The sequence below is a fragment of the Equus przewalskii genome, chromosome 27 (genome assembly GCF_037783145.1).
Source record: "Equus przewalskii isolate Varuska chromosome 27, EquPr2, whole genome shotgun sequence".
In the NCBI taxonomy this organism is placed as follows: Eukaryota; Metazoa; Chordata; class Mammalia; order Perissodactyla; family Equidae; genus Equus; species Equus przewalskii.
The window spans coordinates 4,520,967-4,539,886 of NC_091857.1; the positions used below are offsets into that span (position 1 = coordinate 4,520,967).

General features: G+C 34.5%; 1 protein-coding gene across 4 annotated transcripts in view; it reads right to left on the minus strand.

Moving 5' to 3' along the window:
* The window catches only part of CADM2 (cell adhesion molecule 2), a 1,000,353-nt gene that overhangs the window by 397,766 nt on the left and 583,667 nt on the right, over positions 1-18,920 (minus strand). The window lies entirely within an intron of this gene.

Genomic DNA, 18,920 nt, shown 5'->3' on the forward strand with positions numbered 1-18,920 from the left:
TTGTTCTAAGAGCTATTGGTGGACTCTGCCTATAATTCTAACCATGACAGCAGCACATTTCCCCAGGACTAAATTTTTTTTTCCATTATATTGCCTACTATTAATTTCCAAATTATATGAAATGTTAGTTGATTTAATTATTAATAGGTCAAGAGTATTTTGATCATCATTTTTAAAAGACATTTATTCTTTCCCCTTTTTGCAGAGCTGTTATCGAATACATAAATTTAACCCAAAATATCAAAAATTATTGCCTCAATCTATCATGCACTGTTCTTCCTGCTTAAGGGCCAGAACAAAGTATGACCTTTCAACTGAAGAAGTAAAGTTAAATATATTATAGTGCTTTTTGTATTCAACAATATTTACTGAGCACTTACATGGACTAGTCAGGTGCATGTCATTTCCCTAATACCTCTCAGACCGCAGAAATTCAGAGTTGGTATATTGTGAAACAAATGTTAGGGAATCATCCCTGACGATTATGTGAATCCAGAGCAATTCCTCTCTCTGGTAAGCCAGGGATAGGGCTCCTCAGACAAGTTCGTGACAAACCAGGCATTCTGCTAGTGGAGATGGAAACTGGAGACTGAGAAAGAGCCAACTGTAAAAGCCTGAGGCAAATTCGGGAACACAATGTCAATAAAAACAAAAAATTCAGTTTAAATTAAAAAAAAGACAAATACTTTTCATCATAATTTGGATAAGTAGTTTTGAAAATATGGAGTTGATTTAATTTGAATTGTACTTATTTTCAAACTCTGCTGAGAGCTCTCTGCTGAGAAAAACTAAAGCAAACCAAGAAAGCTTTTAAATAACTCTCTCTCTTGATTTTTCTTCCCCTCTCTTTTGGGATTTTTTTTGTTTACTGGATTATTACTTACCCTAACGTAAATTCAAATTAAATTTAACTACTAACAAAGCAACAGGACAAGAGAAATCTTAGCAATAAGATAGAACTTCAATTATCCTAGAGAGTAGGCAACAGTGTATAATTAGTTTGATCAGCATAAAATAAACCTTGAAGTCTCTTAAATAATAACCTACAACCGAATTACCTTGACATTTTAAGCTGACGTAGATGATATGTTCAGATTCTTTATCCCATGTATTTTACAATGCCATTCATTTGCATCTGCCCTGAATTAACAAAATTCAGCAATACTCATGAACTTCTTTATCACTGCTGGAGTTTTAAAAGCCAGTCAGTATTGTTCTTAACATGCCCCACAGTGTAAATAAATAAAATGCAAACAAAATCAAGACTTTGCATCCTGGTTATTCAACCTAACAACACTGAACCCAGAAATTCAGAGCTGACGGAGAGTGATGATTTATACTAAATCTCCCCAACAGTGACTTAATTAATAGGCAGTCCTACTGAAGAGAATATCTCTTCAAGTCTGAGATATTTATTGAAAATATATACAGATGAGTATATACATTTTCAAAAATATAAATCTTATTTTTAAAATGAGGTTTTATCAGACAACTGGTGCAAAAACGAAACTGTGAACTAAAATTAATTAGTTGACATATGAATAGACTCATTACATGCCCACATAGTTTGAAACTAGAACATTGAAATACTAGGCAGTTTAAAGGCAGCTTTATATGTAGTGGCTAGGATAATACCTCTACCACGTATCATTTTAACTGTTAGTTGTGAGTTTATGAATTGAGAGAGGATCAGTTTCAAATAAATTTATAGTTACTTGAATATTATTAATTTTTTAAAACTCAATTCTCTAACGATCCCTCTTTAATCTTTCACTAACTTTTGCCTTCCCTGTGACACTTGCTTAGTTAACCTATTTTCCCCTTCCCACACCCCCAGCTATCAAGTTATCCATTTCCGTAATGGTTGCATGAACACACAAGAATCCCTTAGCTTATTATGTGATTCTGTCATCATATACTTTATTTATTCATTCATTTATGAAAACAGAATTTCATTTTTGCATTCTTTGTTGTCTTTAGTCTTCACCCCTTCAGCAAAGTTGTTGACTAATGACCATTTAATCATCAAATGTTAATTACTCTTCATTTTCCTAAACATCTTGGAAAACTTCCTTCCTTTTAAAACGCTTACAAGCTTGAGCAAACTATCTAACTTCTCTGAATTTCAGTGTTTTTACTTGTGAAAAAAATGTATCTGATTTTTAGAGACGTTAACAATAACTGAAACAATATATGTCAAGTAGCTACTGCACAACAGAAGCTCAATAATGGTAATTGTTATATCATTTGCCATTAAAGCCTTCTCATTGGGCTCTCGATCTTTAATCTCTCTCCCGTGCAGTCTTCAACCGTTCTCACTGCTAATAATTTGAAACTACTACCCCCAAGCTCCAATATCTTCAATATTCCCTTCTTCCAATCATGCAAATTCAATCCTTCATTCTAGCTCATATGTGCACTATTCCCCAGAGATTCCTCAGTGAAGCCAGGATGCTTCATATCTCCTTCGACTTGCACCTGTTACTTTGTGTTTGCTTTAAATCAGTTCTTCTACCTCATCACTTCAAAATCCTACTCATGTGTTAAGGTCTAGCTCAGATAAGAACTCTTCCATGAAGTTTGCATTGATCACCTCAGTAAGAAATGAGTGTCCCATGCTCTGATGGCCTCAACACCCTGCAATACCTTCAAGACACTTTGCCCCAACCTGCTTCATATTGTAGATACCTATCCTCCTTCAGCTCCAGAAATCTTTAGATTTTGATTGTTTATTTTAATGTGCCTCATAGCACTTAAGACAATGGCTAGAAGAATGTAGGTGTCCCAAAATATTGTAATATATACAAATTTCTACTAGACATGTACATCAGTTATTAAAATATTATTATATATGTGTTATGTAATTTTAATTTATGTATTTATTATAAAAGAATACTAAAAGGTTAATTCTGTTGAGTCACAGATTCTATATAAACCAAGCTATGCGCTCTTGGATTTTGCTATGGGTATATTAGCTTCAGCTGTTGGGATATGAGAAATGTATAGTCAGGGTGCAAGTGTGACACAAAGAATTCTAGCGTATGGAAGGCAGTGTGGGGTAGTAAATAGTGATTTAAGATCATTGGGAGGAGACCTTTACACTAGATAGATGAGAGTTCAATTCCTACTCTGATGCTCACTAGCTTTAAGACACTCAGTCAGTTATTTAAACTTTCCACACTTTCCTTATATATAAAATAGGGATACAAAAGATTGTGTAAAGGAGAAGGAGTTGACGTCTTCAGTGCTCTCAATACCATGTTCAGTCTACATTAGTTACATTTGTTGCTGCTGCTACTATTATTGAAGCCAAATTTTCAATTGTACCTAAGAAGAAACCATCTATAGAAAGTTGTTGGAAACACAGAATAGAAGACAGTTCTGCCTCACAGATTTTCTTGTCCAATTCTTTTTTAACTGTTAAAATTTCACAAGTAGACTCCTTCTGGGGCCATGAAGCTTGATTTTTTGAGAATTGTTACTCAAGAAAGAATTTCCCTATTAACACACTTGCGGTGATCATATGCTGTTGGGCATAGATCCTTTGCTGAAATCAGGTTTAGCAAGAAGTTGAGGATGGGAGCGGCACATCTTGGAGGACTGGTCACAGCGGAGATGGAGAAGTTTTCAAAGGTATATAAGAAGACAAATTTGTCTGCCTCACAACTTTACCCAGAATTAGGAGTGCTGGGGTGGATATAAAGGAGATGGGGCTCTGAGTCCTCATGGGGCAGATCCAAGGTGGTTCTTAGTTCACAGGCCTACGTTTGCAGAGGCGCTGCAAAAACAGAGATAAGGCAGAGCAACTGGAGGTCTGGGTTCTAATCTTCACCTAGCTGCTCACTATCTGTTTAATTTAACCCCGCTTATCCTGCTTATCTATCATATTATCAGTTTGGACCATATGAACTAAAATCCCTTTCAACATTAGAGCTTGTGCACTGTCTGATTATACTGTCTTCAGAAATGACAGCAGTTCTTAAAGATACTCATACTCGCATTCTAAAAATTCTTCTCTTTTAGTCCTGTGAATATTTGTTCCTTGGATTAAATTTTTAAACTGTAAACATGAATGTGTGTTACTGGAGAGAACAGAAAGAATTTGCCTTTCTGTGTTTTTATAAGGTCTTTTACTCGTACTTTTGTCATGTCCTTTATAGTTTATTCTTCTTCTTATACGTGCTGGGGGCTCTTTAATTTCAACCTTGGGTTGTATACACTCATTGCTGGTATTTTTAGAAGCACTTTATGAGTACAAAATCTATTCCCTGTGCCCTCATCAATTTGAAATTACCATTTTAAGGCTGATTAAATAAGGATTAGTGCCAATGTTCTACTTATTAGGCTGTGTCTTCAACTGGAACTGATGATGTAGTATTTGTCAATAACTAGTTCACAGACTTAAATTCCACAAAATGAAACCTTTGCATTAGAGTCCATCTGTCTGAAAATTTTGAGGCAAGCTTCCATGAAGAGAAAAGCCATCTATTATATGATGATATAAGCATAAAGTGGCATGTATCACAGCTGTTTGATTACTGCTGGGGAGATGACTTGCATTCCCCCTAAGCCCTCTATCAGAATCCAGCAGTGATGGATTGAATTCCCCTTGCCTTAGCATGATGATGGATTACCTTAGGAGGATATATAAGAATGGTAGAATCTAGGCAGAAATTAATTAACATCACAATGAAAAGATGCTAACACTGATCTTTACCATGATATGAGATTGATCCATGGAGTTGGTGAAATATCCACTAAACTTTCTGAAAGCACAAATGATCAGTCATTCATCTGAGTTTTTTGTTCAATGACACCTAGTTCATTATTATATAAGACTCAAAATTTATATTACTGCCAGATATCACCTACACACACACACACCCACAAAGATTCCATATGGATAAACCAATATAGTACATTCTTGATGTAGGGTCACAATGCGCATTTGGCAGTAGAAGTCTTTGGGAATGACACCGGATAAGCAAAGGGAATGAAAGGATTTGGTGGCAGATATATGATGAGTAGATGAAAAGGTACTAGATATGAGAAGAGATGGGATCAAGCCTTGGAAACTCAAGATAGACATGTTACTCAACTCTGAGCATCAGTTTCTCCAGTGTAAATATTGTCATCTGCTCTGCCTATTTCACTGGGTGGGCATGATGATTAAACAAAATACTTTAAAGCTTATAATAGATGTAAAGCATTAAATAAGTTATGTGTACACAAAGAGTATGGGATTTATCCTTTCTCTCTTACATATGATGATCAGGTAAATGAAAGAAAGGAAACCAGACTAGCAAAGTAAAATAAAACATTCTGAATATTTATAGTAAGATTCTAATTTCTTTAAATGGAGAGGTTTAAGAAAATATTTTCTAAATCTCAACAATTTTCATAACTAAAAATCAAAAGAGAAAGAGAACCCAAATTATATATTTAAAATACTTTAAATAGCAAATTTTCCTTTTCAAAGTGAGGACTAAGAAGATAGCCAAAAAACTTAGCAGATAAATGTTTTCTTTTTTTAATTTTTGCTGAGAAAGATTTACCCTAAGCTACCATCTGTTGCCAAACTTCCTATGTTTTATATGTGAGGCACCAGGAAGCATGGCCACTGACAGATGAGTGGTGTAGGTCCACGCCCAGGAACCAAACCTAGACCAAAAAAGCAGAGTGTGCAGAACTTAACCACTAGGCCACCAAGGCTGGCCCAATAATTGCTTTCTTCATGATAAGAAAGTCCTTCAGAAGTCTAGTCTACTTTTGGTTGTATTGATTAATTTGGAAGACCCCATTTCAAAATGTGCAGGGAACTTTTAAAACATGACTTTAAGTATATTATTTGGAATTCAACTGTTCAAGGTGACATGAAATCAGACCACAATCAAGCATAGAGGAAACACAGAAAGTACTAATAAAACTAAAATTGATCCACCTGGGAGATAGGGGATGAGCCAGTGAAAAGAAGTTAGTAACTAACAACACTGTACATCTCTCTTCGTCTTCCCCGAAAAATTTCTTTTTAGTTTAGTAACAGCAAGTGAGCTCCTGTGGGAATTACCCAAGAAGGCTGATAGAATCCTGTGAGCTGACACATGCATTTGCTCTTGGAATTGATGAAAAACAAAGGTTTATAGGCTAAGACGTTCCGGAAAAAAGGAAATGGAGAAGTCATTTAAAAATGCTTTGTTTACAATGTTAAGTAGTTGAACAAGAACCCAAAGACATGAAACAGACCCTGCCACCCATACTCCCCAAAAGAAAGTACTGTCGATAGAGCTATTGGAAGAAATACAGCCTGAGAACTGAGTTTCAGCATGATTCAGTCTCAAGGGTGAGAGACTTCTACTCCTTTATGTACTCAGGGCTTAAACACATATTTCGGATCCATTATGTGGCAGACATTGTGCTGGATGCTAAGGATATAAATGTAAGAAACATATGGTTCTTGACATTAAGAAATTTATCGTGTAGTAGGGTAAAAGACATAATAATTAAAGCAACATGATTAGTGATATAGCAGACAGTATAACCTGCTGCATAAAGAGGGTTTTGCTTATCTTTGCTTGTATCTCAGCAAAAACGAAAGACCGCCAAAAAACAAAAGCAAACAAATGCTTCAAAACTGAAACCAGAAACCTAGGAGGTTCTGAAGAAAAGCATCTCCTGAAAACAATGAATTTGAAATGAAAGAGAGTGAATACTATTGAGGGTCAAATGCAAATTGTACTGAAGGGATATTGTGACCGAACACCTTTGCCAGAATTAATTGCAAAATGTCACATCTGAAAGTGCCTTTGCAGATCTTGATGCCAGTGTTGCTGACACTTCCACCAGAGTATTTTTCGGAGTTCTACTATTGAACTGAGATTAATTTGGGCCATGAGAATCAAATGCGAGCATTCTATTATATATACCCGATTTTATATCACATGCTCAGTGACCAAGCTAAGAAAGACCCGTGTTCTTTTTGGTCTTCAATGAATGAATAAGCTAAAATTCTATATAAAATAGCAAATCTAGAAAAAAAGAAATGCCTCAAGTTTTTAGATGGTGTGCATGATTTGTTGTTTGATATGGAATGTGGAGACTACAATTTATTTTGCCAGAATGAATGAAGATTTCTCTCATCTTTTCCATTTCTCCCTCAATCAATATTCAGTTACAAAGTAAAGGTTGCCTGATAGAACTCCATTGAGCAAAAGCCAGTTAATTTAAAACCTTTTTGTCCTAAATTATGTTCTTATATTTCCTAGGGTAATTTGTCACAGAATTTTATAGTAGTCATCAAGATAATTAAGTTCGGAAACAGGTTCTAACAGCAGGGAGCATCGGAACACAAATTAAAAGGGTTTTAAATAACTACATTTTATTTAAATCCCCAACTGTACTCTCAAACAAATTTACCTTTGTAGCATTAACAGACTTACATTGCTACACTTTAATGAAAAATCAAAATTGAAAGCCTTTAATCATAATTGCTTTTAATTCCAAGTGAAAGTTTGAATTACAGTAGTAGCCATTGAAAAGAAAAGATGTTTGAAGTTGTTTCCTGCTGACAGTTTTAATTTGACTTGCTTTGAATTTTTTCTGGCTGTTCTACGATTTCAGCTGACGTGTCATCAATTTTAAGCCACACTTCTGTTTCAATAAAGTTAAATACATAAATAGAAGATGGGAGGATAACAACTAAAGAAAATAGAAATGGAAAAATTGACACAATTAAAGAAAGGATATGAATAAATTTGAACAACATGAAAATTGCTGAGGCTAATGCATAGTAAAAGAATACAAAGAAAGAATTCCAAAAGATAAGTAGAGGAATCATAAAGGGATATGGTCTAGATAAAAAAAATTAATTAAACAGATTCAAATACACATTAACTTGGGAATACAGCTTTAAAAAGTTAGTATAAATTAGCCTAAAGAAAATTAAAAAACTGAAAAAAGATTTTATTGTCTACAAAAATGATGATTTTAAACGGGATTTCTGAGTTGATCTAAAATTGGAATTACTCAAATAATGATAAAAAGACATTCCATGGGATAAAGAAACATCTTAGGTGATGTTACAAAACTCAGATATTCTGAAAAACAATTTACATGGATTAATGTGTCATGACTGCAAAAGAATAGATTATTTTCAATATTTCTAATATAAATGCCATTCTGATAAAGATGCTCCCTCAGTCCAAGAAAAAATAAATGCATATGTAATGAATACAGCATGCATAGTCACATTTCAAAAATATTATTTCCAAATATTCAGCATAGAAAGACACTGTCACACAATCTCATCTCTTTTGTATCTCATTTGAGAGCAAATGACATATACATATACATATACACAAGCATGGTATATTGATTACCTGTTTCCAATCAACAGGGAAAGATAAGTAGATAGATTAGGTATAAAGATATGGAGATTTACATGTAAACATAGATATATATATTAATATATAAAGAAGGAGGCACTGATTTCTAGGGCTTTTATCTCTTTCTATATTTAATCTTTATGTTCTCCAATTTTTGTGATCATGTCTGTGGAACTGAATTCAAAGTCAGGAGATATGATTATAATTGCTATTCCTCCCCCTAATCTAACTATTCTTCCATTCTGTTTTAGCACGAAATTGAATTAGATTGGCAAAATTAATCTTTACAATTCTATAACGTCAACCCAAATTTATACGCATTAATGGAGTACAGCAGTGATGCAGATAGAAAATTTAAATGCAGGATTTAAACTTTCAAAATAACTCATATTGATTCAAAAGTCATGTTTGTACTAAATTTGTATTCAGCTATGTGAGGTATTCTAAGAATTAACAATATTTCAAGAAAAACTATACAGCATACAGTGAATCACAAAGAGTTTAGAACACTGTTGTACTTGAGCATCCTAATTCCTGATCAACTCCTTCTGGATGCACATTCCAAGTTCAAAGTTCTAAGAATCTCAACAGATAAAAAGCACAAGCATTCTTTCTACCAAGTCACTGTGGGAGCAAATCAAAAACTTCCTTCCACTAGTTTTAGAGGCCTTAGCATTGGGTACCAATCCTTCACTCACTCCTTCTATCACTCCAGGCTGCAAACACTGAATGAACACCTCCTCTATCTCAGGCATGCAAGGCACTAAGGAACAAAGCAGACGTGGTCCCTGCCCTAATGGAGTTCACAGATTATTTAATCCCTTAGGACCTCAGCTAGTTCATCTGAAAATGTCCAAATTAATCTATGATTATTAAAGTTCCTTTTGTGTCTAGAATCCTTGATTGCTGTGGAAAAGCAGGCTAAATGTAAGGAGGAACAATGTTAATACATAGAAACGAGGGTTTTCGTGAACAAGAGGAAGTAGAAAGAGCTTTGGACTCTGGACTGAGTTCCAGCTCTGCTACCAAGTGTCTCTGTGACTTTGTGTCAGATGACTCTGAAATTACAGGATAGTACAAGACGATCTTTAAGATCTATTCCTGGTAAAAAGACTGTAATTCCAACCGTAATATAATGTTATAATTCAGCCCTTAAAAGATATCCATGTCCTAATAGTAGCCTCTAGTCAGAGTAATTGCTAACCTTTGCTCTAATAAATATAACTTCTAAAGGAAGTAATTCTGAAAGGTAGGGACGCAAAAACGATAAAAGGAAATTAGTAGGTTACGTTGCCAAAAAGAATCCTAAGGTGGATAACACATCAGGTGTCTGCCCTAAATGCAATACGACAGTAAAGAAAGGTCATTGCTGTTGTAGGATACACAACAGCAAACCTGGAGACAATGGTTCTTCATTGTGTAACTCAAAACTTGAAATAGGAAATTCAATATGACAAAGTATTAGGAATGATTTGATTAAATCCAACAAATAAAATATACATTTCCTTGCAAATTATAGAGGTCCTCAGTATATATTGATAATGTCTTTGAATTAAAATATATATCTATGCCTATCTATCTCTAGCTATACTTAAGTATATGCATGTATGTAAGATAGATAGACACGTACAGATATGGAAATTAAACAATTTCCACAAGGATAATTGAATGCTGAGAAGAAAACTAATTGAATGCTGGGATTTTTAAATTATTTTTTCTGCTGAATCATCAGCACCTAGAATCGAAAGTCTGGCACAGTAATAATACCTTTTTATGTCAACTAAATAGACACATACCCAAGGCTGGCATTCAAGTTTTCTAATTACCAGAGCAGCGCTCTTTTCACTGTAACTCAGTGCATTTTTTAAAAGTAAATTATGATTTAAACTAATGGAATTTTGCTCCATATGTGGAATATTGAATGTTTTAAAATGGATATGTGGAAAGAGCTATTAGTTGACACAAAACGGAGAAATAAATGTTGTCTGAAAACTTCTAAATATCATTAATTCAAGAAGTTTTGGAGATCTTAGTATTTTGAAAGAGTCTGAGAAAAAGCTCATCTTTAGATGACTTCAGGGCTGCTTCCAGTTTCCAGGTCTCTAATCTGGTTTTTACTTTGATTAGAAGATCTGTGAGAGTAGCTAAAGCAACGTTAGAGCCTAGCTTGAACACTGAAGTCGAGCTCAGATCTAATAGAGAAAAGTGTCTTTTTTTGTTTCTTAATTAGCACAAAGTCAGGGGGTAGGGGAAAGAGTCACATTTACAAATATCTACCATAGGGTCAGCCCTAAGTTTCCTAAAAATACATCTCCCAAGGCACCTGGGGGAACCAGGTTAGGAGACCAACCCGGAAACTCCCATATGTAACGTAAAGGTATATGACAAATGATCAGAATGATGTTACAAAAAAGAGAATGTGTAATTTTAATTTCTTCCAAACCCCCTATATGCAAGTGTTTAAAAGTAAGTGTTAAAGTTTATCAACATTTAGACATATTTCCCAAAGTAAATAACTAACAGTTAGGTGGTTTTAAGGAATATTAAATACGTTATGAAAACTACTATTATTTGTTTTTAGTAGATAGTGATTAGATTTGTACTGTTTTTATCAAAGAAGGGAAAAATCCTCTCATCAACTTTGCTATTTTTAAAAGATTTTTTATTTTTTATTTTTCTGATAGCTTCACATATTTAGATACACTTTTGACAAAAATTTGTTTCATTATGATTCACAAGAGCATGTTCTAACAGCAAGACTGAGTATCTGCAGCATTGTCTACATTTGAAGGAGTTGAAACTAATAATTTTAAAAGCAGAGATTTCTAGTTCCTGTAGGTATGAAAACATTTTAATTGCTTTGATAATTTGTTTTGCACTATCATGCAATCTCTTGAGAATTGGAAACTAATATATCGGTGTTAGACAGATAAAGCGTATAGGCAGGATGCAGAATAAAAAATGTGATTTGTGAAAAGACAGATAGGTGTATTATACACAGATCTTTGTTAATAAACAGCATTTAAGATATGCACACATCCAGACAAGCACGTTTAGGGCACAGTTATCTCGATTATTGACAGCACTGCTGTAGTGCTAAGTAGATTTAGATGAATTTAAGATGATATCTAATCTTTCAAGTACCATACGGATTTGAGAGTTTTACAAGCTTCCTGTATTGAGTTACTTCTTACATAATTTTTAATCTCTGGACAATCTTTTACACTTTTCTAGAAATGTGACATAAATTATTTCTTTTTATTTATCCCCTTTCCAAAAAACACCACAATATCTAATATACTGCTAGAATCCAGGGCAATACAAGGCTATAATAAACATACAAAGGAACTTCGAGGGGCTTCTAGTCTATTCCACTTTATATACTTAAGAGTTGATTCAATAGATGAATAAATCAAAATAGATTAAAGAAAACAAAATGTACATATTACAGTATATAACTATCTCCTATATCTAACTCTATATAACATAAAAATGAAGCAAATATAATAAAATTTAGGATAATTTTTTATTACACTGACTTTTTATGCTTCATAATCTGAAATCATGGTTGGAGCATGGCTTTCATTGTGAATAATCACATTCTAAGTCAGCACTATGTGATAGAACTGTCGTAGATGGTAGAAATGGTCTAAAAATTCCTTGTCCAATGTGGTTGCCACCAGCCGTGTGAAATAATTGCTCACTTAAATGTGCTTTTTGCAAGTGAAGAACTGAATGACAATTTTATTTAATTTCAATTGATTTAAATGTAAATATATACATGTGGCTAGTGGCTACTGTATTGGGCAGTGTAGTTCTAGACATCCTGTAAAATTTCAAGCTTTTTAGATATTTTTGTTACATCAATTGTCACTTTATCTTCAAAGATAAGCACAAGATTGGCTTTTTCTTTAGTGCACAATTTTTAAAACTGTCCGTTGAAACAAATAATTACTGGCCTGGTTTCACATCTAAACAGAATGGTTTCCCATTATTATGTCCTTTAATGGAACTGGAAAACATGATTCTCCACATATCTTCAATTGTCTCTTTTGAAAAGAGATAACATTTTTAAGGCACTTTTTTTTTGTCCAAAGACTTTTGGTATAGTATTTAAACACTGATCAAAAGACACGATTTTAGTATTATCGTTGCCCTTTTCCCTGCACGCACAAAACTTCACGTTTCTAAATTTCCCTCTCCTTAGCTATTAAATGCATAAGGAAAAAAATATTCCTGTATCATTGTATTAGTCAAAACTTGCTTGGTTTCAATTAAGACAAACCAAAGTGACCTAATCTAAGTAAAAACCGGGGAATTTGTAATAAGGATATACATGCCTCATGAATGCAGCTGAATGTCACATGAGAAGGAGGGAGTCTTGACTTAGGACCTGGAGGATCACAGGACTCCATCTAGTTCCTTCCTCAATAGGTAGATGTTCTCAATTCATGGGGGAAAATATGGCTGTCCTACTATTTCTGACTTTACATCTAACCATTTTAGCTACATATGTAGGATATTTCTAAGTACCAATATCCACTTCCCAAGATGAAAATTGGATGAGGCAATTTGGATACAAAGTTAAACCTAGAACAATCAGCTAAGAGGGAGGCAGATAAAGCCTCATTGTATGGAAACCAACCCTGATGGTCAAGGAGCAGTTCTCAGAGAGGCAGGAATGGAATATTCACATATTTATCAATTCTACAAATGTCCATTGAGTGTCTATTCAAGTTAGGCACAGGTGTCTCAGAAATAGAATGATATAGTCTTTCCCTCATGAAATTTTCACTGGTGAGTTCGACATTCTAGTATCTTGCTTGAGGTCACAGTGTTCAAAAGCACATGCTTTTTAAAGAGGAAATTGCTATTGAATGGATCTAAATTTTCAGTTGTGCAAGATGAATAAGTTCTAGAGATCTACTGCACAACATAGTACCTATAGTTAACAATAGCGTATTTATTGTGCACTTAAAATTTTTTGAAAGAGGATAGATCTTGTATTGTGTTCTTACCAAAATGAAAAGAGGGTAGGGGGTGCAGAAGCTTTTGGAGGTGATAGATATGCTTATTACCTCGACTGGGGTGACAGTTTGATAGGTGTATACATATGTCCAAACAAGTCAATTTTTATACAGTAAACTTCTACAGCTTTTTGTATATCAATTATACCTTAAATCTGTTTATTTTTTTAAAAAGCATATGTCTTTAGTCGTGTTTGTGGAAATAATACTTATTTTCTTATCAATATTTTTCTTTAAAAGTATTAATTATTACCAAAATATGAAATTTCCATATTATGATCTGAATTTTTTATGACTTTATTTTTTTAGAGCAATTTTAGGTTTAAAACAAAATTGAAAGGGAGGTACAGAGATGTCCCATATACCCCGTGCCTCCTCACATGCATAGCCTCCCCAATTATCAACATCACGCATCAGAATGGCACATTTTTTTTATCAGGGATGAACACACATTGACACATTATAATCAACCCAAAGTCCATAGTTTACATTATGGTTCACTCCTGGTGTTGCACACTGTATGGGTTTGACAAATGTATAATGACATATACCCATCATTATAATATCACACCGAGTATTTTTCACTACCCTAAAAATCCACTGTGCCCTGCCCATTGTCTCACTCCCCTCCCCACCCCTGGCAACCACTGACCTTTTTATTGTCTCTGTACTTTTGCCTTTTTTCAAATGTCATATAGTTGGAATCATACAGTGTGTAGCTTTTTCAGATTGGCTTCTTTCACTTACTAATATGTATTTACGTTTCCTCCATGTCTTTTCATGGCTTGATAGCTTATTTCTTTTTATTGCTGAATAATATTCCATTGTCTGGATGTTCCACAGTTTATTTACCCATTCATCTGCTGAAGAACATCTTGCTTATTTCCAAGCTTTGGCTGTTGTGAAGAAAGCTGCTATAAACATCCTTGTCCAGGTTTTTGTGTGACTAGGTTTTCAACTCTTTTGGGTAGACACAAAGGAAGTCAATTGCTGGATCATACAGTAAGAGTATGTTTAGTTTTGAGAGAAACCACCAAACTGTCTTCCAAAGTGGCTGTACCAGTGCATCCCCACCAGCAGTGAATGACAGTTCTTGTTGCTCTACATCCTCACCAGCATTTAATTCTGTCAGTACTCTGGATTTTGGCTATTTTAATAGGTGTGTGATGGTATTTCACTGCTGTTTTAATTTGCATTTTCCTGATGACGTATGATGTGGAACATCTTTTAATATGCTTATTACTATCTGTATATCTTCTTTGGTGAAGTATTTGTGTTGGAGGTGGTCATCAAGAGGACGTGACCACTGGTTGACTCACGTGCTGGACTCAGGCAACTGGAGACTTCTTACCCCCTTCCCTGACCTTGAAATATATGTTCCACCCACTGTTCTCGTACCAGAGTTGCTGCAACGATGCAGCCTTGAGAGAGTAATGTGTTATTGAAACCATTTGGACTGTATATCTGAGTGAATCCGCTTAAGGCTTCTATATAAACTCTCAAGAATCTGGCAGGTGGGTGCAGAGATCTACTCATCTTGCACTACCCAAAACAAGCCTAGTATGTAACTTCCCTTGCTTATTTTGCCTGCTACCAACCTGGAGTGGTCTGCCCTTTAGTATGGTCTCTCCTCGCTCTCTGTGTAGGGTGTCCAGTTTCAGTTCACCCAAGGAACTCCCAAGGATTCACGCCAACAGTCTGTTGAGATCTTTGGCCCATTTTTAATTGGGTTGTTTTCTGATGGTTGAGTTTTAAGAGTTCTTTGTATATTTTAAATAAGGGTCTTTTATCAGATGTGTCCTTTGAAAATATTTCTTACAGTCTGGGACTTGTCTTCTAATTCTCTTGAGATTGTCTTTCACAGAGCAGAAGCTTTTAATTTTAATTTTAATTTATTTCATCCATGGATCATGTCTTCGGTGTTGTATCTAAAAAGGCAAAGCCATACTCAAGATAATCTAGCTTTCCTCCTATGTTATCTCCTAGGAGTTTTATAGTTTTTTGTTTTACATTTCAGCCTATGATCCATTTTGAGCTAATTTTTGTGAAGGGTATAAGATGGGTGTCCAGCTATGTTTTTTTCATGTGGATATTCAGTTGTTCCAGCACCATTTGTTGAGAGGACTGTCTTTGCTCCACTGTATTGCCTTTGCTCCTTTGTCAAAGATCAGTTGACTCTACTTATGGGAATTTATTTCTGAGCTCTTTATTCTTTTTTTAAAAAATTTGTCTATTCTTCTTCAATACCACACTGTCTTGATTACTATAATCTTATAGTAAGTTTTGAAGTCAAGTAACATCAGTTCTCCAACTTAGTTCTTCAATATTGTGTTGGCTATTCTGTGTCTTTTGCCTCTTCATATCAACTTCATAATCACTTTGTTGACATCCAGAAAATAATTTGTTATGATGTCAATTGGGATTACATTGGATCTATAGATCAAATTGAGAAAAAATAACATCTTGATGATATGCTTTTCCTACATCTATTGATATGATCATGTGATTTTTATTTTTTAATCTATTAATATTATGGATTACATTAATTGATTTTTGAATGTAGAACAACCCTCTTTTTTTTTAAGGTATTCTTTTTTGGTGAGGAAGATTGGCCCTGAGCTACAATCTGTTGCCAATCTTCCTCTTTTTTTTCTTTTTCTCTGCTTGCCCCAGTATATAGTTGTATATCCTAGTTGTAAGTCCTTCTAGTTCTTCTATGTGGGATGCCACCACAGTATGGCTTGAACAGTGGTGTGTAAGTTAATGCCCAAGATCCAAACCGGCAAACCCTGGGCTGCCAAAGCAAAGAGAGCGAACTTAATGGCTATGCCACCTGGCCGATCCCTAGAACAACCCTTGCATAGCTGGGATAAATCCCACTTGCTCTTGGTGTCTAATTTTTTCATATATTGTTGGATTCGATGCATATTCATGACAGACATTGGTCTGCAGCTTTCTTTTCTTGTGCAGGCATACCTTGTTTTATGGTATTTTGGAGATGTGTTTTTTAAAAGCCTCTTCATCAGCAAAAAGATTAAAACTCACTGAAGGTTCAGATGATGGTTAGCATGTTTTAGCAATGAAGTGTTTTTTAATTAAATGTACATTGTGTTTTAGACATAATGCTGTTGCTTTCTTAATAGACTACAGAGTCATGTAAACATAACTTCTATGTGCACTGAGAAACCAAAATATTTGTGTGACTCATTTTATTGTGATATTCACTTTATTGTAGTGGTCTGAAACTGAACTCACAATCTCCAAGGTACACCCATGATATCTTTTTCTGGTTTTGGTATTGTGTAATGCTGTCCTCATAGGTTAAGAAGTATTCCTTTTGCTTCTATCCTCTGAAAGAGATTGCAGAAAATTTCTGTAATTTCTTCCTTAAAAGTTTGGTAGAACTCACCAGTGAAGCGGTATGTGCCTGGTGTTTTCTCTTTTAGAAAGTTATTAATTATTGATTCAATTTTTTTCATAACTATAGACCTATTCAGATCATTTGTTCCTTCTTTTGTGAGTTCTGACCATTTGTGTCTTTCAGGGAGTTGGTTCATTTCACCCACATTATCAAATTTGGGGGCATAGAGTTGTTCAGAGTATTCCTTTATTATTCTTTTAATTTCCATGAGATCTACACTGATGTCGCTTCTTTCATTTCTGATGTTAGTAATTTGGTCCTTCTCTCTCTTTTTTTTTCTTAGTTATCCTTGCTAGAGACTTATCAATATTAGTGATACTTTCAAAGAACCAGCTTTCAGTTTTGTTGATTTTCTGTGTTGGTTTCCTATTTTCAATTTCATTGATTTCTTCTCTAATTCCTATTATTTCTTTTCTTCTTCTTAGTTTGGATTAAATTATTTAATTTGCTCTTTTAAAAAATTTTCAGCTTTATCAAGGCATAATTGGCATATAAAATTGTAAGATATTTAAAACATCCATTGTGATGATTTGATATACATATACATTGCGAAAAAATTGACCTCATGTAGCTAATTAACACATTCATCACCTCACCTATTTATAACTTTTTTAAGCGAGACATTTAAGTTCTATTCTCTTAGCAAATTTCAATTACTTAATACAGTGTTACCAACTACAGTCATAATGACTTGCATTAGATCCTCAGATCTTATCTATTTTATAACTGAAAGTTGTTACCCTTTTACGAACTTTGGTTTATTTCCCACAGCCTCTGGCAACCACTGTTTTACTCCCTGTTTCTATGAATTTGACCTTTTTTAAAAAAATATTCTACATAGAAGTGACACCATTCAGTGTTTGTCTTTCTCTGGTTTATTTCACTTAGCATAATTCTCTCAAGTTCTATCCATATTATTGCAAATGGCAGAATTTCCTTCTTTCTCATGGCTAAATAATATTCCATTGTATATATATATATGCAGCTATATGCTGCATAACAACATTTAGGTCAATGATGAGCCTCATATATGACAGTGGTCCCATAAGATTAGTACCATATAGCCTAGGTGTGTAGTTGGCTATACCATCTAGGTTTGTGTAAATACACTCTATTATGTTCACACAAGGAAATTGCCTAACAACACATTTCTCAGAATGCGTCCTCGCCGTTAAGTGATGCATTATACTGCATCTTCTTTATCCAATTATCCAATGATGGACACTTAGGTTGTTTCCATATTTTGGCTGTTGTGAATAATGCCACAATGAATATGGGAGTGCAAATAATTCTTCAATATCCTGTTTTCATTTCCTCTGGCTATATACCCAGAAGTGGGATTATTGGCTCATATGGTATTTCTATTTTTAATATTTTAAGGAAACTCCATACTGCTTTCTATAGTGGCTGCACCAATTCACATTCCCTCCAACAGTGCACAAGTGTTCCTTGCTCTGTTTTACCTAGTTTCCAATGGTGGAAATTTAGATTATTGATTTTAGATCTTTCTTTTTTCTGATATATGCATTCAATAACATAAATTTTCCTTTGAGCATTGCTTTCAATACATCCTACACATTTTGATAAATTGTGTCTGCATTTTCATTTCATTCTAAATTTTTTTTTAATTTCTCTTGAGATTTCTGCTATGACTCATGTGCTATTTAGAAGTGTGTCTTTTTTTTTCTTTAAAGATTGGCACCTGAGTTAACATCTGTTGCCAATCTTCTTCTCTCCTTTTTTTTCTTCTCCATCTCCCCAAAGCCCCCCAGTACGTAGTTGTATATTCTAGTTGCAGGTCCTTCTGGTTGTTCAATGTGGCCTGGCGAGTGGTGCCATGTCCACGCCCAGGATCCGAACCAGTGAAAGCTGGGGTTGCTGAAGCGGGGTGTATGAACTTAACCACTTGGCCATGGGGCCCGCCCTGAAGTGTGTTGTTTAATATCTAGATGTTTTAGGATTTTTCCAGTTATCTTTCTGTTATTGATTTCTGGTTTAGCTTCACTGTGGTCTAAGAGCAGATATTTTATGTTTATTCTTTTAAATTTGTTAAGGTATGTTTCGTGGCCCAGAATCTGGTCTATCTTGGTG